Raw genomic sequence first — 25,817 nt, 5'->3', positions numbered from 1 at the left:
ACTGAGTAAGCTTTTCATAACAGAAAATTCATTTTCTAGTTATTATTTCCTCTAACAATTAGCTGATAAAATTTATCTAACCCCACAGCTCTTGAAATCTGTATAATCTAAATGGAATATAAGAATAAAATTCCAGGCCAGGCACGGTGGCTCATGCCTGTAATCCCAGCACTTTGGGAGGCCGAGGCGGGCAGATCATGAGGTCAAGAGATCGAGACCATCCTGGCCAATATGGTGAAACCCCATCTCTACTAAAAACACAAAACTTAGCTGGACATGGTGGCACGCGCCTGTGGTCCCAGCTACTTGGGACGCTGAGGCGGAAGAATTGCTTGAACCCAGGAGGTAGAGGTTGCAGTGAGCCAAGATTGCTCCACTGCACTCCAGCCTGGCGACAGAGCAAGACCCGGTCTCAAAAAAAAATAAAAAAAAAAAAATTCCACTTTTTAGCCTAAAATGTAATATAGGTTCATTGTAGAAAATTTTTTAAATGCACATCAGCATCAAGATTAAAAGGAAATAATATGCAATCCTTCCATGTTGCTGTATGCTTTTCTAAAGTTTTTTATGTATTATGCTAGTTTTTTTTAAAAAGTATTTATATCCTATACTATTTAAAAGTAACTATAAGAAAGATACATTTAATATTTACCTTTATTATTTCATTTCCAGCTTCTTTATTTTTGTATGTGTGTATCCTAATTTCCATTTGATATCTTCCTTCTGCCTGAAGGACTTCCTTTACATTTCTTGTAATACAGGTTTATGGGCAATAAATTCTCAGCTTTTGTTTGTCTGAAGGTCTTTATTTTACTTCATTTTTACCAGACATAAAAATTCTGGGTTGTCAGGTTTTTTTCTTTTGGTATTTTAAAGATGTCAGTACCTTGTCTTATGCCTTACAGTTTTTTATCTGTATCATTGTGTGATTTGTATCATTGTCCCTCTGCACCTAATGTTTCCTTTTTTCTCACTGACTTCAATATGTTTTCTTTATCTTCAGTTTTCAGTAGTTTGATTGTGATGTATCTAGATTCATTTTTTGAAGGAAAGAGATATTCTTGGGACTCTGGGCTTCTTAGATCTGTAACTTAATTGCCTTTCATTAAGTTTGGAAAATTCTTAGCCATTATCTTTAATTTTCTTTTAATCTGTTTCTCTTTTTCTTTGGAATTCTTTAAAAATATTTTTTTTAAATTTTATTATTTGTTTATTTTTTTGAGTCTGGGTCTTATCACTCAGGCTTCAGTTCAGTGGCAAGATCATAGCTTAATGTGGCCTCAAACTCCTGGTCTCAAATGATCCTCCTGCCTCAGCCTCCTGAATAGGACTAAAGGGACAAATCACCATGCCTGGCTGGAAAAAAAAAATTATAGATGGAGTCTTCCTGTGTTGCCCAGGCTGGTCTTGAACTTCTAGCCTCAGTGATCCTCCTGCCTTGGCCTCTCAAAGTGCTGGGATTACAGGCTTGAGCCACCATGCCTGGCTTCTTCTGGGACTCTAATTACACATTTTATTTTATAGCATTTGATATTGTTCCACAGATATTGGATCTGCTTCACTCCTTTTTATCTTTATGTTTCGGTTTGGATAATTTCTATTGGCATATCTTCAAGCTTACTAATTCTTTCCTCAGCTATGTCTGGATTGCCAGCGAATCCATCAAAGGAATTCTTCATTTCTGATATTGTTTTTATTTACTAGATTTGCATTAGACACTTTGATAAAATCTCCCATCTGTTCATGCATGTTCACCTTTTCCATAGACTCCTTTAATGTGTTCCTTGTAGTTAGAGTCCCTACATGATAGTTGTAATATCTAAGCTACTTCTGAGAATGGGTCTGTTAATTTATCTCTTGCCAGTGATTTTTTTCACTTTTCTGTGACTCGATTTTAATTAAATACTGAACATTATGTCTGTAAGAACAGAAAGACCAAGGTAAATATTATTTATTCTTGGGAATGGGCACATCTTTTCTTCTTTCACACCTTCAATATGTGTGGGTTGAAGGGTTGGGGTTGGGTCAATTAATCCGGAGTTGAGCTGAGTTTAGATTTTACTGTTGCTATTATTATCCTTAGTGCACCACAAACTTCAGTGGATGGCTGCTCTTACTATGTGCTTAGTGCCTGATATGCGAGAGGAGTTTTCTAAGTACTCATTCTGTCCCTTCAGCTTTTAGCTGTCCCTGCACACCTGTGTCACACAGTAAATCTTTCTCTATGCTACTGCTCCTACACAAAAGGTGGACCTCTATTGCTTGTTTCTCTGTGCATGACTCCTTATAAGAGTATAGGGTTTCTTTGTTGTCCTGGTCCAGTATCAGTCTCAGGCAAGCCTCATGTGCCTGAACCTTGGGGTCAAGCCTTTCTCAGCATTCCCATCTCTCCTGCAGTAGCTGACCTCTACTTTTGAGCAGCACAAGGTCCTGGGCACAGAAGGTTTCCCACCCCTCCTCTAGGGGCAGAAGAGATTTGCTTCTGCCCCTAGCAGCCATCCACTGAAGTCTGTGGTACGCTAAGGATAATAATAGCAACAGTAAAATCTAAACTTAGCCCAACTCCGGATTAATTGACCCAACCCAACCCCTTCCACCCACACATATTGAAAGCGTGAAAGAAGAAGAGATGTGCCCATTCCCAAGCATACATAATATTTACCTTGGTCTTTCTGTTCTTACAGACATAATGTTCAATGGCTCTTTGCCTATGTCTGGGGGTGAGAGTTTCCCACCACCTGCCCCAGAGACAAAATAGATTTGCCTCAGTTGCTCTCCCAGAGCAATAGACTTTTGCCCAGTCCTAGAAGCTAGAAGATGTTCTGTAGTCCTCCAGTAGCTTAAACCTCTTTATGCCTAGCGTTCCATTATTGGAACACTTAGCATATGGGAGAAATATCCTACTGCCCAAGGTCATCACCAAGGTCTGACTGCAAAAGTTCAAAAAACTACATCCTCAGGCATAAATGGGTTAAGACTTTGCTTTGTAAGAGAGGGTCCTGGGGAAGAAGACAAGGCTTTGTGCCTGTTCCCAGTAGCAGCTGATCAGCTCCTACATGACTTTGTGGCAGAGGGGGTCCTGCTCTCCTGTCACCAACCTTCCTTATGAGCACCCAATGGGAGGCCCTAGAAAAAAGCTTGAGAGTGAGTACAAATTCCTGTGTCTGAGGCTTGAGGCTATCCCATACTGGCCTTCAAGAATTTGTTAAACTTTTAGCTGACGTCCTATCTACTTGTGTGGTAGCCATCTCTTTCTTCCTTGCTTTGACAAAAGTGAAGCCGTTCATATTTATGTGTACTGTTGTTTCTGGGTTTTGGGGTTCAGGGGAGCCCTTAGCTGAGAGGACATTTCTCCAGGTTCTTGGTCCATCACTCCCCCAAGAATGGGAGAGGAGACCATGGCGCAGTGCGCTCGTAAATACTGGACACAAAAGTTTTTGCAGAAAAGTGATTTATTTAGGTGGAGAAAGAGAAAAAGGAGAAGAAGAGAGAAGGAAACAGCTAGCTCTCACACAGAGTAAGAGAAAGAAAAGCCGCTCTCACACCGACTGAGAAGGGTTCCCAGAGGGGAAAAACCAGAGAAGGAGAGCTCCTCTCACGCTGAGTGAGAGAATCCAGAAAGGTGAAATTCAGGAGAGGAAAGCAGCTTCCACACTGAGTGGAAGGGAACTGAGAGAGAGAGATGGCGTTTAGGAGGGGAAGACAAGCTTCCGTGAGACAGTGTGGAAGGGGACTCCAGAGGGAAAATCCAGGAGAGATAAGGACAGCTTCCACAAGAGAGTTTGTGGAAGGGGATACAAACATGGAGTCTCAAGGGAGGAACCCCCCACCTTCTCCAAGACCCCTGGCCAATGAAAGGAGGTCCTTAGAACTTCCGCTGGAGTGATTGCCTTTTGACTCTTTCCTGCCGGCCCCCGGGAAAATTAAAACAGAGACCGTTAAATCCTCCGGATGGAAAGGACGGGAGCCGGGCGTGGAGCTGGGAAGTTCTTGCCCTTAAAACTACACCCCCTTTAGACCTGAAAAGAGAACACATTGCCTCACTGTCTCTCCTTGGATGGGTTCGTGACTCTCTTTGGAATTCACATTACTTAGTTGCCTTGTGACCTTAGTGCTTGATGAGTTAAAGAAAAGTTATGGTTGTGTACGTTAGTCAGCTCTTTCTCATTGTTGAGGTGAGAGCAATATTCCCTAGTGACTTTCTATATCTAAGCAGACACAACTCTGCATCTTATTTTATAATCCGTATTTTTCATCTAACAGAATGCTGTAAAATCTTTCTAGTTTAATGGCTGCTTAATATTTTATTGTGAGGATGTATTAGATGTGTCATAATTATTTTTGATGAACACTGATAAACCACCATCTTACCATCTCTTTCGTTTGTTTGTTTTGAGACAGTTTCACTCTTGTTGCCCAGGCTGGAGTGCAGTGGCGCGATCTCGGCTTACCGAAACCTCTGCCTCCCGCGTTCGAGCGATTATCCTGCCTCATCCTCTGGAGTAGCTGGAATTACAGACATGTAACACCATGCCCGGCTAATTTTGTATTTTTAGTAGAGATGGGGGTTTCTCCATGTTGGTCAGGCTGGTCTTGAACTCCCAACTTCAGGTGATCCACCCACCTCAGCCTCTCAAAATTTTTTTCTTTTTTGAGACGGAGTTTTGCTCTTGTGCCCAGGCTGGAGTGTAATGGCTGGTTTTGGCTCACTGCAACTTCTACCTTCCAGGTTCAAGTGATTCTCCTGCCTCAGCCTCCCAAGTACCTGGGATTACAGGCATCCATCACCGTGCTGGATAATTTTTTTTTTTTTTTTTTTTTTTTTTTTTTTTTTTTACAGAATCTTGTTCTGTCATCCAGGCTGGAGTGTAGTGGCATGATGCTGGCTCACTGCAACCTCTGCCTCCTGGCTTCAGGCAATTCTTCTGCCTCAGCCTCCCGAGTACCTGGAATTCCAGGCACCCGCCACCATGCCCAGCTAATTTTTGTATTTTTAGTAGAGACAGGGTTTCACCATGTTGGCCAGGCTGGTCTTGAACTCCTGACCTCAGGTGAACTGTCCACCTTGGCCTCACAAAGTGCTGGGATTGTAGGCATGAACCACCATGCCCCATCTTTTTTTTTTTTTTTTAATCATTATAATAATGTTATGATGATCAACTTCGTATGTAAATTTTTGACCATGGCTGTGATACTTTTCTGTAGCTAAAATCAGAATTGCCAAGTCAAATAATATGTAAAACTCTCAGCATTTTATACCTATTTTCATATGAATTTTGAAATTTTTGATTGCAATTTTATGTTTTGGGCTATTTACAACATTACCTTTTAAAACAGATAGCTGGGCATGATGGCTCATGCCTGTAATCCCAGGACTTTGGGAAGCTGAGGTGGGAGAGTTGCTTTACCCCAGAGCTCTGAGACCAGTCTGGGGAACATAGTGAGATCCTGTCTCTATCAAAAGTAAGAAAATTAGCTGAACATGATGGCACATGCTTGCAGTTCCAGCTACTTGGGATGGTGAGACAGGAGGATTGCTTCAGCTCAGGAGTTTGAAGCTGCAGTGAATTAAGACTGGCTCACTGCACTGCAGCCTGAGTGACACAGGGAGACCCTGTCTCACAAATAAATATAAATAAATAAGATACACTGTTCTTTTCTCTACCCATGACCAAAGACAGTGTCTCTTAATTTCTCTCCATTTTTGTTGAAGAGAAAAATCTGACATAGTGGAAATGTCCCTACGTCCCTGTCCAGAATCCTCCCACCTCTCAGTGGAAGAAGAAGGTAGAATGATCGCGAAATCTGGTGCCTAGATAGGTGAGTTAACAGATAGGGTGTGTTGCGGATTTCTCGTGATTACTCTCTCCCGTTCTCTGAGCTAGGACATATGACTCCATAAGTCATGAATGTCACCTTAGTGCTGTTTTACAACATGGAAGACTCTTTTTCTTTTATCTTTTCTTTTTTTTTTTTTTTTCAGATGGAGTTTTGCTCTTGTTACCCAGGCTGGAGTGCAATGGCACGATCTCGGCTCACCGCAACCTCCGCCTCCTGGGTTCAGGCAATTCTCCTGCCTCAGCCTCCCGAGTAGCTGGGATTACAGGCACGTGCCACCATGCCCAGCTAATTTTTTGTATTTTTAGTAGAGACGGGGTTTCACCATGTTGACCAGGATGATCTCAATCTCTTGACCTCATGATCCACCCGCCTTGGCCTCCCAAAGTACTGGGATTACAGGCGTGAGCCAGGAAGACTCTTTTTCTAAAGAATCTGGTTAATGCTGGGCTAGAAAGAGAGTGGCATAGGAGAAAAATTTGTTTAAACAAGAGGCATCTGAAGCCATAAATGCATATATTAAGGCAAGACATGGACTGATTAACTAGAAACATATCTATTATTTTTGCTGTCCAACTTGTTCGTTCGTGAGATGATTTGTCAGGTTGATGTCCTTGTGACAGCAATTTTGTGAAAATGTTAAATAAGGCTGAATCCCTTTTAAAAATTGAGAGTATGATTCATTCATATTTGTGAAATGTAAGTACATTTTCTCTCTTACTGCTGCAAACTGCTGACAGTGATGTATTATGGAGACCCCTTGTCAGTTGACAGTTGAAGTGGAAATATTGTTGTAAGTAATGAATTTGTTGATAGCTGTTCCATTACCCAGAATGAATATTTAGATTAGTCATGTGCAGGCTGTCATGTCAGAGCCACCAGGAGCTTTTGCTTTGATATAATTTACTCTAATCCCTCAGTGCCCATCTCAACATGTTATATCCTATTGAATGTGTCAAGGGATGATTAGATTGAGAGTTGCACGGTTTTGTTATTGACACAATTTCTACAGAAGCACTGGAGAAATTAAATCCTTGCTGAACAAACCTGGGTAGAACTCTTAGCCATTTTGTTTATTCTTTGTCAGTACACAGCACATCCAGAGACAAGGAAGGGCCCTAACCAAGAGGCTGCATGTGAGATGCTTTGTGAATGGCACCAAGGGCATATATTGAAAGCCACCCTTCCTGGATTACACTTTTTAGCTCTGTTACATACTCATTGAAACCACTCTGAAAAGTGCTGCTTGATGCCGCATGCCCTTTCTGTGTCCCTGGAGGTATTCTGAAGGTCAGAAGAGAGAGACACAACAGTGAGTGAGGCTTGGTCATAACGTATAGAATAACAGACAGGGACACCACACCCAGGCCTTTTTTAACTGTGTGAAGCATAGACAGAATTGCAGTCTGTGCTAACATTAGATTATTTATTCATTCAGTCAGTTGACACAAAGAGGGAGGTAAAATATGGTCCTAAAATCAAAAGATTTCAGTTTGTTCATTCTCTCTCTGAGATTCTGTTTCCACATGTAGAGCAGAGTAATGATGATACCTACCTTATAAAATTATTGGGTACATATATTAGTTCATGTATGTAAAAATACAGAGGAGATGTACAATAAATATTTGTGTTATTAACTACACATACAGCACTCTATAGGAGATATTCTTTATAAAGACTTTAGGTTCTAAAAGGCTGTACAGGTATTGTTTTTTTAAGGAATCAAAAGTGACTAAGTGGAGTTTAAGCTATCATTTCCAGATGCATTTCTTTTTTTTTTTTTTTTTTTTGAGACGGAGTTTCTCTCTTGTTGCCCAGGCTGGAGTGCAATGGCGCGATCTCGGCTCACCGCAACCTCCGCCTCCTGGGTTCAGGCAATTCTCCTGCCTCAGCCTCCTGAGTAGCTGGGATTACAGGCACACACCACCATGCCCAGCTAATATTTAGTATTTTTAGTAGAGACGGGGTTTCACCATGTTGACCGGGATGGTCTCGATCTCTTGACCTCGTGATCCACCCGCCTCAGCCTCCCAAAGTGCTGGGATTACAGGCTTGAGCCACCGCGCCTGGCTCCAGATGCATTTCTATAAATAAAAACATAAGTATAGTCTATTTAGAGAGGAGAGTTCTGTAGATGTCTTTTAGGTCCACTTGGTCTAAAGCTGAGTTCAAGTCCTAAACATCCTTGCTAATTTTCTGTCTCATTGATCTGTCTAATATTGACAGTGGGGTGTTAAAGTCTCCAACTATTATTGTGTAAGGGTCTAAGTCTCTTTGTAGGTCTCAAAGAACTTGCTTTATGAATCTGGTTGCTTCTGTATCGGGTGCATATATATTTAGCTTTTCTTTTTGCATTGATCCCTTTACCACTATGTAATGCCCTTCTTTGTCTTTTTTGATCTTTGTTGGTTTAAAGTCTGTTTTATCAGATACTGAGATTGCAACCCCTGCTTTTATTTGCTTTCCATTTGCTTGGTAAGTATTCCTCCATCCCTTTATTTTGAGCCTACGAGTGTCTTTGCACGTGAGATGGGTCTTCTGAATACAGCACACTGATGGGTTTTGACTATCCAATTTGCCAGTCTGTGTCATTTAACTGGGGCATTTAGTCCATTTACATCTCAGGTTAATATTATTATGTGTGAAAGTCAACAGAATATACATTCTTCTCAGCACTGTGTCACACTTATTCTAAAATTGACCACATAATTGGAAGTAAAACACTCCTCAGCAAATGTAAAAGAACAGAAATTATAACAAACAGTCTCTCAGACCACAGTACAATCAAATTAGAACTCAGGATTAAGAAACTCACTCAAAACTGTACAACTACATGGAAACTGAACAACTTGCTCCTGAATGACAACTGGGTATAATAATGAAATTAAGGCAAAAATAAATAAGTTATTTGAAACCAATGAAAACAAAGACACAACGTATCAGAATCTCTGAGACACAGGTAAAGCAGTGTTTAGAGGGAAATTTATAGCACTAAATGCCCACAGGAGAAAGTGGGAAAGACCTAAAATTGACATCCTAACATCACAATTAAAAGAAATAGAGAAGTAAGAGCAAACAAATTCAAAATCTAGCAGAAGACAAGAAATAACTAAGATCAGAGCAGAACTGCAGGAGATAGAGACATGAAAAGCCCTTCGAAAAAATCAGTGAATCCAGGAGCTGTTTTTTTTTTTTTTTTTAAAAAAAAAGATTAACAAAATAGATAGACTCCTAGCCAGAATCTAATCTTTATTAGTAATAAAGAAGAAAAGAGAGAATAAAGAAGAAAAGAGAGAATCAAATAGACACAATAAAAATTGATAAAGGGGATATCATCACTGCTCTCACAGAAATACAAATTACCATCAGAGTATACTATAAACACCTCTATGCAAATAAACTAGAAAATCTGGAAGAAATAATAAATTCCTGGACATATACCCCATCCCAAGACTAAACCAGGAAGAAGTTGAATCCCTGACTAGACCAATAACAAGTTCTGAAATTGAGGCATTAATTAATAGCCTACCAACCAAAAAAAAAAGCCCAGGATCAGGCAGATTCACAGCCGAATTCTACCAGAGGTACAAAGAGGAGCTGGTATGATTCCTTCTGAAACTATTCCAAACAATAGAAAAAGAGGGACTCCTCCCTAACTAATTTTATGAGGCCAGCATCATCTAGATACCAAAACTGGCAGACACAACAAAAAAGGAAATTTCAGTCCCGTATCCCTGATGAACATCAAAGCGAAAATCCCCAATAAAATACTGGCAAACAGAATCCAGCAGCACATTAAAAGGCTTACCCACTAGAATCAAGTCAGCTTCATTCCTGGGATGCAAGGCTGGTTCAACATATGCAAATCAATAAACGTAATCAATCACGTAAACAGAACCAATGACAAAAACCACATGATTATCTCAATAAAGATGCAGAAAAGGCCTTCGATAAAATTCAATACCCCTTCATGCTAAAAACTCTCAATAGACTAGGTATTGATGGAACATATCTCAAAATAGTAAGAGCTTTTATTTATTTATTTGAGACAGAATCTTGCTCTGTTGCCAGGCTAGAGTACAGTGGCATGATCCCAGCTCACTGCAATCTCTGCCTCCCGGGTTCAAGCAATTCCCCTGACCTCGCCTCCTGAGTAGCTGGGACTACAGGCTTACAGCACCACGCCCAGCCAATTTTTTTTTGTTGATTTTTTTTTTTTTTTTTGTATTTTAGTAGAAACCGGGTTTCACCCTCTTGGTCAGGATGGTCTCCATCTCCTTATCTAGTGATCCACCCACCTCAGCCTCTCAAAGTGCTGGGATTACAGGCGTGAGCCACAGCGGCAGGCCAAATAAGAGCTATTTATGACACACCCACACAAAGTATTATACTGAATGAGCAAAAGCTTAAGTATTCCCTTTGAAAACTGGCACAAGGCAAGGATGCCCTCTCTCACCACTCCTATTCAACATAGTATTGGAAGTTCTGGCCAGGGCAATCAGGCAAGAGAAAGAAAAGAAGGTATTCAAATAGAAAGAGAGGAAGTCAAATTGTCTCTGTTTGCAGATGACATGATTGTATGGTTAGAAAAACCCATCACCTCAGCCCAAAATCTCCTTAAGCTGGTAAGCAATTTCAGTAAAGTCTCAGGATATAAAATCAACGTGCAAAAATCACAAGCATTCCTATACACCTATAATAGACTGACAGGCAAATCATGAGTGAACTCCCATTCACAATTGCTACAAAGAGAATAAGAATAAAATAACTAGGAATACAATTTACAAGTGATAGGAAGGACCTCTTCAAGGAGAACTACAAACCACTGCTCAAGGAAATAAGAGAGGACACAAACAAATGGAAAAACGTTCATGCCCATGGATAGGAAGACTGAATATCATGAAAATGGCCATATTGCCCAAAGTAATTTATATATTCAATGCTGTCCCTATCAAGCTACCTTTGACTTTCTTCACAGAATTAGAAAAAAACTACTTTAAATTTTATATGAAACAAAAACAAACAAACAAAAAGAGCTTGCATTGCCAAGACAATCCTAGCAAAAAGAACAAAGTTGGCGGCATCACACTACCTGACTTCAAACTATACTAAAAGCCTACAGTAATCAAAACAGCAAGATATGGGTACCAAAACAGGTATATAGACCAATGAAACAGAAACAGAAGCCTCAGAAATAATGCCATACATCTACAACCATCTGATCGTTGACAAACTTGACAAAAACAAGCAATAGGGAAATGATTCCCTATTTAATAAATGGTGTTGGGAAAACTGGCTAGTCACATGCAGAAAACTGAAACTGGACCACTTCCTTACACCTGATACAAAAGTTGACTCAAGATGGATTAAAGACTTAAATGTAAGACCTAAAACCATAAAAACCCTGGAAGAAAACATAGGCATACCATTCAGGACATAGGCATGGACAAAGATTTCATGACTAAAACACCGAAAGCAATGGCAGCAAAAGCCATAATTTACAAATGCAATCTAATTAAACTAAAGAACTTTTTGCACAGCAAAAGAAACTGTCATCAGAATGAACAGACAACCTATAGAATGGGAAGAAATTTTTGCAATCTATCTGACCAAGGGCTAATATCCAGAATCTACAAAGAACTTAACCAAATTGACAAGAAAAAAACAACCCCATCTAAAAGTGGGCAAAGGACATAAACAGACACTTCTCAAAAGAAGACATTTATATGGCTAACAAACATATGAAAAAAAGCTCATCATCACTGGTCATTAGAGAAATACAAATCAAAATCGCAATGAGATACCATCACACGCCAGTTAGAATGACGACCAAGAAAAGGTCAGGAGACAGTAGATGCTGGAGAGGATGTGGAGAAATAGGAGAGCTTTTACACTGTTGGTGGGAGTGTAAATTAGTTCAACCATTGTGGAAGACTGTGTCGTGATTCCTCAAGGATCTAGAACCAGAAATACCATTTGACCCAGCAATCCGGTTGCTGGATATATACCCAAAGGATTATAAATCATTCTACTATAAAGATACATGCATACATATGTTTACTGCAGCACTGTTCACAATAGTAAAGACTTGGAACCAACGCAAATGCCCATCAGTGATAGACTGGATAAAGAAAATGTGGCACATACATACCATGGAATACTGTGCAGCCATAGAAAAGGATGAGTTCATGTCCTTTGCAGGGACATAGATGAAGCTGGAAACCATCATTCTCAGCAAACTAACATAGGAACAGAAAACCATTTTCTCACTCGTAAGTGGGAGTTGAACAATAAGAACACATGGACACAGGGAGGGGAACATCACACACCAGGCCTATCGGGTGGAGGGCTAGGTGGGGATAGCATTAGGAGAAATACCTAATGCAGTTGACAGGTTGATGGGTACAGCAAACCACCATGTCATGTGTATACCTATGCAACAAACCTGCACATTCTGTGCATGTGTGCCAGAACTTAAAGTGTAATTAAAAACAAAACAAAAAACATAAGTAGTCCCATCAAAGCTTAAAACCAGGAGTACTTGTCTCTTCCCTACATTCTATTAAACGTTTTCCCCCAGTGTGGACTTCTGATGTCTACAGTACCCCTTCATTTGCCACTTCCCGACCGGCTGATGTTCTACTGATTTGGGTGGTCTCCAAACTCAGCAAGTGGGAACTCACGGAGCCACCCTTGGCTTACAGTGGACTGTCACCAGCAGCCATTTCACTGTGCTTAGGCTTAAGTTCCCTCATGAACTCCTGGCCTTCACCAGCATTAACAAAGTTTAGGACCAGAAGGTAATGATGATATCTACCTTACGAAATTATTAGGTGACAAAGTTAGTTAATACATGTGAAAGTTAATTGTCGCTAACCTTTAGCTGCCGCCTCAGGAAGTTTCCTTTTTATTTTGCCAATCCCTGTTCCTTCCTTGTCAATCACTATTCACTCCTTAGCCATAAGAATTCTTCCTGCTGTGCCATGAGCCCCCTGCAAAGCTTGGCGTTCTCTCATGACTTTCAGTTTGAAAAACTGTTTTTACTTTTGTTTTTATCCTAATTATTTGCTTCTTTTTAGCGGCATCTTAAAGACACTCACCACTTCTATACTTTTCTGACTGATGATGTTACTGCCGTTCATAAAACTTCTCAGAACTGAGCACAAACCCAGCGCACACACCCCTGACTAATGAACAAAGTGTGGCCAAATGCTTTCTTGTGGCCGCTAATACCATCTGCTGATGACAGGTAAAAAGGTTGAAGCCTTTCTCCACCCTGCTTTGTTCATACCTGTGAACTTCCTTAAATGGAAAATTTATAAGCAGAGGCATTTCTATAATGAGGGGTATGAAAGATACAAAGGGGAAAAAAAGAGATAGTCCTTGCCTTTATATATCTTCTAATTTAATTGGAAAGAAAAGGCACACACTTATGAAATAGCCAGGGACTCCCGGATTTGTATATGAAAGTGACCCTGTAGTAGATGGCGATATTAAGAACCAAAGGGGATTCACAATTTCAGAGGGAAGGATAGAATGAGGTTCTTGAAGGAGTCTGCATGAAGTAATGGTTCTTTATCACTGACAGGGTGAGGGCCTTCTCCTGACAGTGCTCATTCTTCAGGAACAGAGTTTATTCTCAGTTAAGACTTCTTTTATATATCTCAGTAAACGTTAAAAATTCTCTATGTGTAGGTCTTAACATGTTTCTTTTTTTTGGTTTATTTCTAGACATTCTATAATCTTTTTGTTGTTATCAACAGGAATCACTGAACTTTTATCACAGACAGTGAGAGGGACTGTGAGTAGACTCGCAGACATCCAGCCTTCCCTCCCTAGGTATCCTAGGCTGACAGTGGGAAGTATCACTTTGACCAGACAAGTTGTAGAGTGCCACTAAGAGCCACCTACCTGAAAGGTAGCTGGCCAGAGAGGGGTTCCTGATAGAGAGCCAGTGTCTAGATATTTGATGTAATCCCACTTTGGAAATTAGAAGTTCACATTCTCCCCTTTGTGCTCTTAAAGAAATGCTTTTGTGGATTTAAAAAAATTAAAAAAAAAAAAAAAAAGTAAAACATAGGCTAGCTCTCTTCTTGGGGAAAGACATCTCACTGCAAAGGGTAGTCTAAGAGTCAAATTCTTAGTCGAAAATATGAAAATTACGAAGATTAAAAGGGATGAATTCCCAATGAAAGAGAGACCAAAGAAATCATTGTCAACCTACCAGCTGAGGAAAATTCTTGCTAGAAATTGACTTTGGACAGAGTCCCATGTTTTTGTCAAAACATGCTCGTTGACTTTGGGAGGCTGAGGTGGGTGGATCACTTGAGGTCAGGAGTTCAAGACCAGCCCGGCCAACATGGCAAAACCCTGTCTCTCCTAAAAATACAATAATTAGCCGGGCGTGGAAGCAGGTGCCTGTAATCCCAGCTGGGAGGCTGCTTGGGAGGCTGAGGCAGGAGAATTGCTTGAACCCAGGAGACAGAGGTTGCAGTGAGCTGAGATTGTGCTTGAGATTGATGAGACTCTGTCTCATAAAAACAAACAAAACATTCTTACTGACTCAACTGGAGTGTGCTGGCTCTTCTGTCATTTGACTTTCTTTTATAAACCTACTCTTATCAGTCTTCCATTTCAAAGAAGAGAAAAACAATTACTCAGATGTCCTAAATATCAAGAGATTTGGAGAAACTATATATGCATATATGGTTCTTAGTTGGGCAGAATTCGAAAGCTTATCTGTCTGTCTGTCTGTCGTCTATCAGTGACTTTCAAATTTTGCCCAACTAGTTCTGCCCCACTAAGAACATGGATTTTTGTGATAATGAAAGCTTTCTCTTACAATCAGAGGGCCAATATTTGCTGTACAGTACTGAGAGTTACATGTCATATATGACTGTAAAACATTTTAGGGCAAAAATGTGATGTTAAGAGTCTCAGAATCCCAGGTGGTGGTGAGGGGATTTCTGGATCCTGAGGGACCTTTTGGATCCTGAAGGTCAAGTGTTTCCAGAGAAAAAGAGGAATCGAAATTTGGAAACACATTCTAATGTGGGAGCTCAGGCAGGTGGAGCTTCTGTAGCTGCGGTGGCTCTGTATAATCATGTGTTGTTTATTTTTCTTTCTGCCCTTTGCATCTTTGCACCCTTTGTGTCTTTGCTGATTATTAACTACACCAACTACCAGGGTATGGGCGACCAAGATTTAAACCATTCAAACTTCCTGTTGAAAGTTTGGGTACAAGTTGTATCAGAGGAAGGGATGATTAACTTGAGGGATCTCAGGTTTAAGTCTCTCTCTTATTTTTTTTGAGACAGTTTCACTTTGTCACCTCGGCTTGAGTGCAGTGGCATGAACAGGGCTTACTGCAGCTTCGACCTTCCAGGCTCAAGCAATTCTCCTGTTTCAGACCCCAAGTATCCAGGACTACAGGCATGTACCACCACTCCCAGCTAATTTTTGTATTTTTAATAGAGACAGGGTTTTGCCATGCTGCCCAGGCTGGTCTCAAGGGATCCACCCACCTCACCAAAGTGTTAGGACTACAGGTGTGAGCCACCGCACGTGACTGAGGTCTCTCTTCTGATTGTCACCAGCATCTAATGTGTCCCCATCTCCTCTGTTACTGTGGACTATTATGAGCTGGCATTGCCTTGCATATAAATAGGCAAAACATTTACTTTGAAGTGATGCCCCTCAGGTACTCTTTCAGAATCTTTTTACTCTGGAAAATTTAAAATTCTAATAAGCCCAGTATAAGTCTACGTCAACTGTTAGAATAACAATAACAGCTTCCAGTTGTTATTTTTTACTATTTCTATGACATTCTTTGTCATATTGATTTTAGTGTATTGAGGACCTACTGTGCACCAGACACTTTTATGTGCATATAAAAGTTCTCTTCCTTATCTCTATGCATGGTAGAATCTGAGGCTCTGAGAAGTTGAGTGAGTGATATTTTGTAAATGGTAGAATTGGAATCTATACCCAACTTCGTGTTGGTCCAAAGTGCATGCTCTTCCTACCAAGTTACACTGTCATAATATTCAAAGGGAATAATGTCTTTCTTTTTCCTCTACTTCACCCAATTACCTGCTTACTTTGCTTGTATGTTTTATATTTTATTTCATTTCTGAGTTATTCAGAATAAGAAATTGTGTTTGCTTAATTATGAGTCAAAGCTGTCTCCTGCATAAAACCTTTTAATAACTTCCTCTTGGGAAAAATTGCAACTCTTATCTCCATGCCATGGCCACGGTTGCCCTATCTCTTGGTACTTCTGTTTCATACCTCACTGCCTACTAATGCCATTCCCCTCACACTTCAGGCTATTTCATGACGCTGAGCCTTTGCTCCTGTTTCTTTGGCTAGATCCTCACTCCTCGAAGGGTAGTTCTAGGACCAGCAGCCTCAGTGTCACCTGGGAGCTTGTGAGAAACGCAGGATCTCACACCCTACTCCAGACCCCAGGTGCTTTGAAGGCACAATTATGTCTATCGACAATAATGGTTTTGAGAAGCACTGACTTGGAATGTTCTTATGTTTTTCACCTAGCCAATTTTGTTCTATATTTTAATTATTTTGTTTATTTGTTTTGTTTTGTTTTCACTCTTGTCTCCCAGGCTAAAGTGCAATGGCACGATCTCAACTCACTGCAACCTCTGCCTCCTAGGTTCAAGTGATTCTTCTGCGTCAGCCTCCTGAGTATCTGGGACGACAGGCTTGTGTCACCACACTTGGCTAATTTTGTATTTTTTGTAGAGATGAGGTTTTACCATGTTGGCCAGGCTGGTCTCAAACTCCTGACTTCGGGTGATCTGCCCACTTTGACCTGCCAAAGTGTTGTGATTATAGGCATGAGCCACTGCACCTGGCCAATTTTTAAATGTTTTATTTCAGTCTGTTTTTTGGGGAACAGGTGGTGTTTGGTGACATGAATCTGTTCTTTAGTGGAGATTTCTGAGACTTTGAACCGATCACCTGAGCAGTGTACACTGTAGTTAATGTGTAGTCTTTTACCCCTCACCACCCCCAGCACTTTCCCCCAAATACCCAAAGTCTAGTGTATCATTCTTATGCCTTTGCATCCTCATAGCTTAGCTTCCTCATGTAAGCAAGAACATACGATGTTTGGTTTTCCATTCCGGGGTCACTTCACTTAGAGTGATAGTCTCCAGTTCCACCCAGGTTGCCGCGGTTGCCATCATTTCGTTCTTTTTTATACCTAGCCACCTCTTCCTCATTCTTCAAAACTCACCTCTAGGAAGCTAAGGTCAGTAGTTCTCAAAATGTACTCCAAAGACTGTTGGTCAGGGGATCCCCAAGACCCTTTCAGGGGGTCTGTAAGGTCCTCTTGTCCTACTACGTATCTGTATGAGACAGACTTTCTTCGTAGACTTCAACCAAAACAACATATGGCAACAGACCGCCTGCAGCAGCAGATATGAGAATCTAGCTGCCTCTCATAAAGCCAGACATCCAAGAGATCGGCAAAGATATCACACTGTGCCATTCTTCACACTCCATCTTTTTGTTGCATTGAAAAATACAGTTTTTTTCTGAAAATATGTAATTTATTTAGCATGTAATAGGTTTATTATTTTAATGAATTGATATATTTAATATTAATTTTATATTATTAACAAATAGACATATTTTATATGTAATATTTTAGACAGAACTTTTTAAACATATATTAACATTTAATATTTAATGAATTAATAAAACATTTCCCAGTTTTAATTTCCCATACAGTAAATAGCAATAGCTCCAACCCCCTAAACAAAAGGTCTTTGTCATTCTCAATAATTTTTTTTTTGACACAAGGTCTTGTTCTGGCACCCCGGCTGGAGTGCAGTGGCATACTCACGGATCACTGTAGCCTCAACCTCTCCAGGCTTGGGTGATCCTCCTGCCTCAGCCTCCAGAATAGCTGGGACCACAGATGTGTACCGCAATGCCTGGCTAATTTTTGTATTTTTTGTAGAGATGGGGTTTTGCCATGTTGCCCAAGCTAGTCTTGAATTCCTGGGCTCAGATGATCCACTGGCCTTGGCCTCCCAAAGTGCTGGGATTACAGGCATGAGCCACTGCACCTGGCCTCAATAATATTTTTTCTTAATGTAAAAGAGCCCTGAGACCAAAGAGCTTTGGATCCATTGTCCTAAGGTGAATGAAATGCCCTCCTTAGCAGGTCTGTAATATCATGGGCATAACTCACCTTTATGCTTAGCATTTTATATTAAAATAATCTGCTCATAGGACTCTCTCATTAGACTATAAGCTTCATGAGGACTGTGTCTCATTCATCTTTCTATTTACTGAGCCTGATGAACTACCTAACAACCCCTCCCACTCCCCATCAAAAAATAATTGAGGACTAAGGAGTATGTCTACTATCTAGTTTATAGAGAGCACTAGACAACTACAGTGGAGACCTACAGCTTTAGCAGGGATGAAGTGTGCACGATGCTGAAGGAAGCAGCACACAGACTTCACGACTTGTGGAGTTTCATCTCCTCAAAGTGTGTTTCAGCAGCCTGGAGTTCTGTCGCCCGGGGTGAGGCAGGGAAGTTTTGTGAGCACACTACCATTCATGCACAGTCACATCAGATAAACAGTAATCTCCAGTATTCATGGTGCCTTCAAAGGTCTGGTGACCCTCAAAGGTACAGAGAGAGGACCACCTACAAAGATGTGGATGGTTCAACAGTAGACCCATTTGGCTATGTCTGCTGTCAGTAACCGCAGCCAACTCCAGTGTGAGCGGAGGAAGGCATGGGTCTTCCCTACACCAGAATCCCATGTTGTCAGACCAAATTCTACTGCAAGTAGCAGTTTGAGACTTGATGAAGACCTACCTCTGCCCTTTGGACACCCTGAAAGGCCCCTTGCATGGAAAGCATGATGTGGTAGGTGTTCTCCTAAGGGCACACACAGCTCACTTTCTACACAGTATCTAGCAACGGAATCCTGTCAGTGGTGGAGGCCAGGATGGAGCAAAGCCCCCGGTAATGCCCCTCTGAAACGTCTTAGCGGCTGGGAGGTACCCATACAGTATTTTTAACCGACCCAAATATTTTCAATAACTTTATTTTGCCAGTGAAAATTTATTTTCCTTATTCTAATTACAAACTATTTAGAGGTGATTGGAGATAAAAAATAGTTGAAGCCTTGTAACAGACCTCTGGTATGTGAGCTGATTAGTTCGTCAGGTGCTCACTAAACATACCTGAAGTGTGGATTTATTTATTCATTTTTTTAAAGAAGAAAATATAAAAGAAGAAAGTATGAAAAAAAAAAAAGCCTACGGCACCCGGAGTTTCCAGTCGGTCTCCCATCCAAGTACAAACCAGGCCCGACCCTGCTTAGCTTGTGACATCAGATCAGATTGGGCGCATTCAGGGTGGTATGGCTGTAGACTGAAATGTGGATATTTGATTACAGTACTTCATATGTTAATGAGCTTCACCTAAGGTGAAGAATCACACACACACACACACACACACACACACACACACACACACACCCCTCACCCTATTTATGCTGGAGAATCTTCAAGTAAATCACAAGCAGTATAACAATGTCATTAAGTTCAAATACACATAGTGGAGGGAATACTAAACATAGTAGTGGCTTACTACTCAGGTTATCTATTAATTTCATTTAACTGGAATAAACCAACGACCTGTACATAAACGAAGAGAACCGTTACAGTAGACACTATGTGCCAGAATGATATTTATTATTTCATGGAATCCTCGAAACTCCAAAGCACATGTTCCACCCTGTACCTCCATAGAAAGAGATCGTTGAATAAATACCACAATCCTCATAATTTTGCATTCTTAGTCTCAGCATAGCTGACCCCTTCAGGTCTCACCCAGAGCCTGTGTGTTCTTGATTTGCACACAAATTGAATTTGTGTGTCTTAGTTGTCTGGTTTTTAAACCCTTCACAGATAAAGAGAAAGAAGTTAGAAGGAACAAAGAAGCAACTGCAGGTGGCAACACTGACAAACAGAAATGACAGCTGATCAGGGTAGACCTGAAATTAAAAGGTGGGTCAGCAAAGTTTAGTAAGTAAATATAAGAACTCAGTTCTTTTAGTAACTGACTTGTATATAATGACTCAGACAAGGGACTCATACCTCAATAGACCCTGCTGGCAAAACACAGAGCATCTACTGGTGTTTCTCAAGATCATGCTCATGGCATTGGATACCTGTTAGGCACCACTGCTGACTCTCTCTGGACTTCTTCTGTCCTAGGGCATTCGGCCATTTGCTCTGAGCAGGTCTCCGTGCACGCCAACTGGCTTTGGTAGGTTCTTCCAAACACACCCTCCTCACACCTGCACATGCGAGCCTCCTGCCTTGGGACTTCTCTGTTGGCACTGGAGCCTGAGACACTTCTCAGCCTCCAGGTTTGCAATCCAGAAGTTTGTATGTGGTAGGGGTGCTGGGATGAAAGGTGGGAGCTGGTGAGACATTCTTTCCCCAAACGTCTCCCAGAGGGAATGTCCTGAGGTCCAGTGGCTCAGTTGGCCTCTTGGAAGATGGTCCAGCCTGACTGGGATAGCAAACAGTAGCCAGTGCAGTAACACACTCTTCTATTAGCTACCCCACCTTCCCTGCCTCCCACGTTCTCTTTCTCTGGATTTGAGCTTTTTAAATATATATATAAAATAACAGCACACAAGCTTTTGCCTCAAGTCCTGCCCTCTGGAGAACCCAGGCTAAGACATTCATCACTATCAAGGAAAATCAAATTTGTTTCATAAACTCTGATTAAGAAGGCAAAACAAAAAAAAGTAATTATTTCTATATGCAATTAATATATTTATTTTCTCCTCCTCTTACTATCATTCCCAACATAAACAATTTAAAAGTCTGGGTAATCGAACATGTAAATCTTCAACTAGGAAGAAAACTCAGTTACCTAAAATGATGATCTTCCCGAGTTCTTACAGCATAGTTGCACTTAAGGGACATCAAATAATGCAATAATCATAGTTGAGAGGAGATCTATCAGGGTGGGCTGTCTGGAGTAAATCAATCTTGAGCTGATTTCTGAAGACTAGAGAGCTTTAGGAGGACAACGCAGTTTGAATACAGGAAGGGAACCCTTGTAACCTTTAGAGGCCATTGTTGTACACAAGGATCATGTCTTTCACGCGAGAGACAAAGAAGCTGTGTTACAACAGCCTGTTCATTTTTGCCTTCGACAAGAAAAGTGGCCAGCAGACCTAATGCATTCAGCTACATCAGCTGATATTGATCATGCAGGTGGCTGAAATAACTCCATCGGCTCTTTTCCCATATGGAGGCTGGCTGGCTGCTGGTGCGTAGCTTATAATTGATAGAGTTGTTAGAGTTTTGGAGTTAAACTTGCTCCCTTGAATGGGGTGAAGGATTGTACTCCGTTGTCCTTTCTGCATAAGATCTACATATATGTAAGCTAAAATAATCAGGGGAGCACACATGCACACATACATAAACACAGGCACATAGGCACATGTGTATATACACTACTATCTAGTGTCATTGTCATTCCTTTAAAAATTTTGCTACCAAAAAAAGTAGAGATGGCTGGGTGTGGTGGCTTACGCCGATAATCTTAGCACTTTGGGAGGCCAAGATGGGTGGATCACTTGAGACCAGGGGTTTGAGACCAGCCTGGCCAACATGGTGAAACCCTGTCTCTGATAAAAATACAAAAAAAAAAAAAAATAGCTGGGCATGGTGGTGCATACCTGTAATCCCAGCTAATGGGGAGACTGAGGCAGGAGAATCGCTTGAACCCGGGAAGAGGAGGTTGCAGTGAGCCGAGATTGCACCACTGCACTCCAGCAGAGCAAGACTCCGTCTCAAAAGGGGGGAGGGAAATGCCAAAGCCTGAGAAAAGTATATTTTATTTGCTGCATTTCAAGGTTCTGAAGAAGACGCTTTTGTGAAGCTGCCCTCTGCTTCCTCCACAGGGGAGGAGATGCAGCCAGAAGGTACAGGCCATGCATATGGATGATCCAAGTAAAAGGGGTTCTTCTGCAGAATGCTTATCATGGAGTGGCACAGGGGAAGAGATGTCAAGACTAATGGAGGGTCGAAGCTAGCTCTGGAGTAGTTTGATTACAACTTTCAGAGAATACTTCAAACACAGCAATCCTAAGTGCTTTCACTTAGACACTGCACACAGGAGAGACAAAACCCATTTTCAACTTAAACAATTCAAAAAGTTTGGAAGTTTTACTGCAGAACTCCACAGGGCAACCCTCAAAATGGCCTTCCATTTTCAGATCTGCATCGAAGCGCATCACATATTTCACCTCCCTGTGGGCAATGCCAGAGGAGACAAAGGAAGGGAGAGAGAATGTTCCGTGCATTTGCAAACTGTCAGGGCATATCATTTGTCCTCTAAATAAGTGTTTACTAAGCATCCGCATGGTTTCGCCTGGTCCCCTACAAGATGCAAAAATTGTAGGGAAAATGAATTTCTGGCCAGCCTTTAAGTGAAATAAAAAACCAAGCATGTTTAATCAAGATGCCAGTGACAGCTCATCGCTCATCATTACGGTACATTTGTGAGGCTGTAATTTCTTTCTCACCTGTTGTGGTGTTTGCTTCTTTTCACATTTCCTGAGGCTGGCCCCCTTGGAAGTTGGCAGGTCATTTCCCCTCCCTTCATGCTCTAATAGATTTCACTCTTGAGGTCTCACACACCACCAACTCTGGACTGCTGTGTTTAGGGTTAGCAAAGCAGTAGGAAAATTCTTACAGACAGAGAACAGTGATTTCTTTCTCGTCTGAAGAAAAATGAGACTTTTAAGATGTTTATCACACCCACATTTGGGGAAATAAAAAGAAATCCCAAATCCTTTCTTCACTCTAAAACACATTTTTTGTTTGTTTGTTTCAAAGCTATTCTTAGTGTTTCAATTCTCTTTATTGATCCAGTTTATTAGAGTTGAAGAAATTGAAAAGTTAGCACCCATATCTGGATTTGTGTTCTGTGACCAAGGCTTACTTGGATAGGTGCACTGTTGTGTGCAATGGCATTTGATTGTGTGAAAATGGACTCCTTGTCCAGAACTAAATGCTGAGGAACATCCTCCCAATTATGGTATTGGTGCGGTGAGAATTTGGGAGGGGTAGGCAGTAGAAAGGCTTTCAGCATCTGTTGTGGAGCTGTCCTTATCAGTTGTCACCTTCAAGCTATAGAAAGCTGTTTTCGAAATGCCTATAAAGTGAGCTGGACTGCTTTTGCCTTTGTGTTTTTGACAAATATTTGGGTCTGTGGTCTCAAATCTGTGGAGAAGAGCCACTCTATTTCTTGGGTCATTCTTAGGTTGATCTCACCCTTTCCCTCTAGTTCTTTCTTTGCCCTCTCTCTCTCTCTCTTTTTTTTTTTTTTTTTTTTTTTTTTTTTTTTTTTTTTTTTGAGATAGAGTCTTCCTCTGTTGCCAGGTGCCAGGCTGGAGTGTAGTGATGCAGTCTCGGCTTACTGCAATCTCCACCTCCTGGGTTCAAGCAATTCTCCTGCCTCAGCCTCCCGAGTAGCTGGGACTGCAGGCACATGCCACCATGCCCAGCTAATTTTTGTAATTTTTAGTTGACATGGGGTTTCACCGTGTTGGCCAGGATGGTCTCGATCTCTTGACCTTGTGATCTGCCCGCCTTGGCCTCCCAAAGTACTGGGATTACAGATGTGAGCCACCATGCCTGGCCTCTCTCTCTCTCTCTCTCTCGCTCTCTCTCTTTTTTAAATAGGGTCTCACTCTGTTGCCTAGGCTGGAATGGAGTGGCGTGATCTTGGCTCACTGCAACCTCCACCTCCTAAGTTCAAGCAATCCTACTGCCTCAGCTTCCCTAGTAGCTGGGATTACAGATGTGCATGTAATCCACACCTGGCTAATTTTTGTATTTTTAGTAGAGACGGGGTTTCACCATGTTGGCCAGGCTGGTCTTGAACTTCTGACCTCAAGTGATCCTCCCCCTTCAGCCTCCCAAAGTGCTGGGATTACAGGTGTGAGCTACCATGCCAGTCCACTCTTTTGCTCTCTTGATGAGTTTAGGTGCCTTCTCCTGTCCCAGGGTCTGAGTGTTCATAGAAAGACAGGGAGGAAGTCACTCACATTCCAAACCAAGACCAAACCTGTCAGAGTGGCTGTTAATCTTAAATATTGTCAAAATTTTACCATAATTGGAAGCTCAGGGAATGACCTAAAAGCTCATGCTCAGAAATTGTTCATTTAAACTGGGGGTAGGAAGCCTCACAGTGAAATCTCTTGCTACCTGGGGGTTGGGTCCTGATGAGCAAGAATGTCTTAATTAAGCTCTTGGTTTTATGTACACAATCCTACATAGGTACCAGTCCAAGGCATAAGCATCTTAGGAAGAATCTGAAAGCAGTCTTCACAGTTATTGCATGGTTATAGTTTTTGGGAAACCTTGGGATTATGTCTCTCATACTCCTTGACATACTGAAATCACTATAGTGATTTCGTTTTCCTGGGAAACCAAGACTCATCATTTATTAACCAAAATATAATTAAGTTAGCCATTCCACAGATACTTAGAAGTGCTTGCCAGGTGGGTTTCTCTCTTTGAGACCCTGGAGAATCTGCCTTTTTGCTGAGCTCTGCCAGCCTGGCAGTCTATCCATGTCATAGATCTGGTCACCCTAGAAGCTGGCTCTGAGATGGATATTACATTGTAGAAAGTTTACTGGAGCAGGTCCTTGGGGTCAATCTCTGTGGAAGAGGGATCAGAAGCAAGATGGGAAAAGGAAAGAAGCTGGGCTTTGATCGGTCTCAGTGGAGACATTAGTCAGCCCCATGGGGACCAGGCCTGGGCAATGGACTCCTCTGGTCAGTCACCGATGTGCGGTCATTAGGGGAGGGGCATGACCTGGGGCAAGGCAGCTCTCCACCAGAGGCAGCACGGCCAGCTACTGGGAGAGTAAGTCCTTTAATCCTAAGTGGGGACCTGGGTGACACATCACAGTGTTCACTACAGTGTGCTAGGATGCTTTCAGCTAATCTATGGAACATCTTGACTCAACTGACTTCAACAATAGGACATTCCTTGCATCTCAAAGTAAGACGTCAGGCATAAATCACCTCCAGGATTGGTTAGTTCAGTGGCTCAACAGCTTATCCAAGGAGCTCTCCATCCTTCTGCTCTGGCTTCTTCCTGTCACAGTCACAGATAGCTGGACAGGGTGTCACTGCAGGAAAGAGAAGTGACCTCTGCCCTTGTGCTCCTTCTATTGTTGAGGAAGATATTTCCTTGTATCTCTCTTCCTTTATGGTGGTGAAACATACAAAACATAATATTCATCATTTTAAGCATTCATAGAGTGCAATTCCGTGGCATTAAGTACACTATTGATACTGTATAACCAATACCACTATACACAAAACTTGTCATCATTCCCAATTAAAAACTCTGTTCTCGTGAAATAATAACTTTATCTTCACCCCCAGCTCATGGTAATTCCTATTCTCCTTTCCATCTCTATGAATGTTCCTATTGTAGGTGCCTCATGTAAGTATAAGCATACTGTATTTGTCCTGTTTGTCTGGTTTATTTTACTAATCTTTATGTTATGTTTTCAGGGCCCATCCATGTTGCAGCATACATGAAAATCTCATTCCTCTTAATGACTGGCTAGTATTCTATCACATATATGCACAACATTGTTTGTCTGCTCATCTACTGGTGGCTACTTGGGTCGTTTCTACCTTTTGGCTATTGTGAATAACATTGCTACTGACATGGGCACACAGATACCTGTTCATGTCCCTGTTTTTTATTCTTTTGGATATATACCTCAGAGTGAATATGCTGGGTCATATGGAACTTGATATTTAACCTTAGGAGAAACCATCAAACCATCTCCTGCAGTGGCTGCACCACTTCACATTCCTACCCTGAATGCACGAGGATTCCAGTATGTCTACCTCCTTGTTAACATTTACTT

General features: G+C 41.4%; 1 protein-coding gene and 1 pseudogene across 1 annotated transcript in view; one reads left to right on the top strand and one right to left on the bottom strand.

The window, feature by feature from the left end:
• SCD5 (stearoyl-CoA desaturase 5) overlaps window positions 1-25,817 on the top strand; it is a 171,835-nt gene that overhangs the window by 132,614 nt on the left and 13,404 nt on the right. The window lies entirely within an intron of this gene.
• Window positions 19,142-19,260, bottom strand: LOC120363693 (5S ribosomal RNA; annotated as a pseudogene).

The sequence above is a fragment of the Saimiri boliviensis genome, chromosome 3 (assembly GCF_048565385.1).
Source record: "Saimiri boliviensis isolate mSaiBol1 chromosome 3, mSaiBol1.pri, whole genome shotgun sequence".
In the NCBI taxonomy this organism is placed as follows: Eukaryota; Metazoa; Chordata; class Mammalia; order Primates; family Cebidae; genus Saimiri; species Saimiri boliviensis.
Note: the sequence above shows the minus strand (reverse complement) of the source record. Positions and strands in the feature narration are given on the sequence as shown.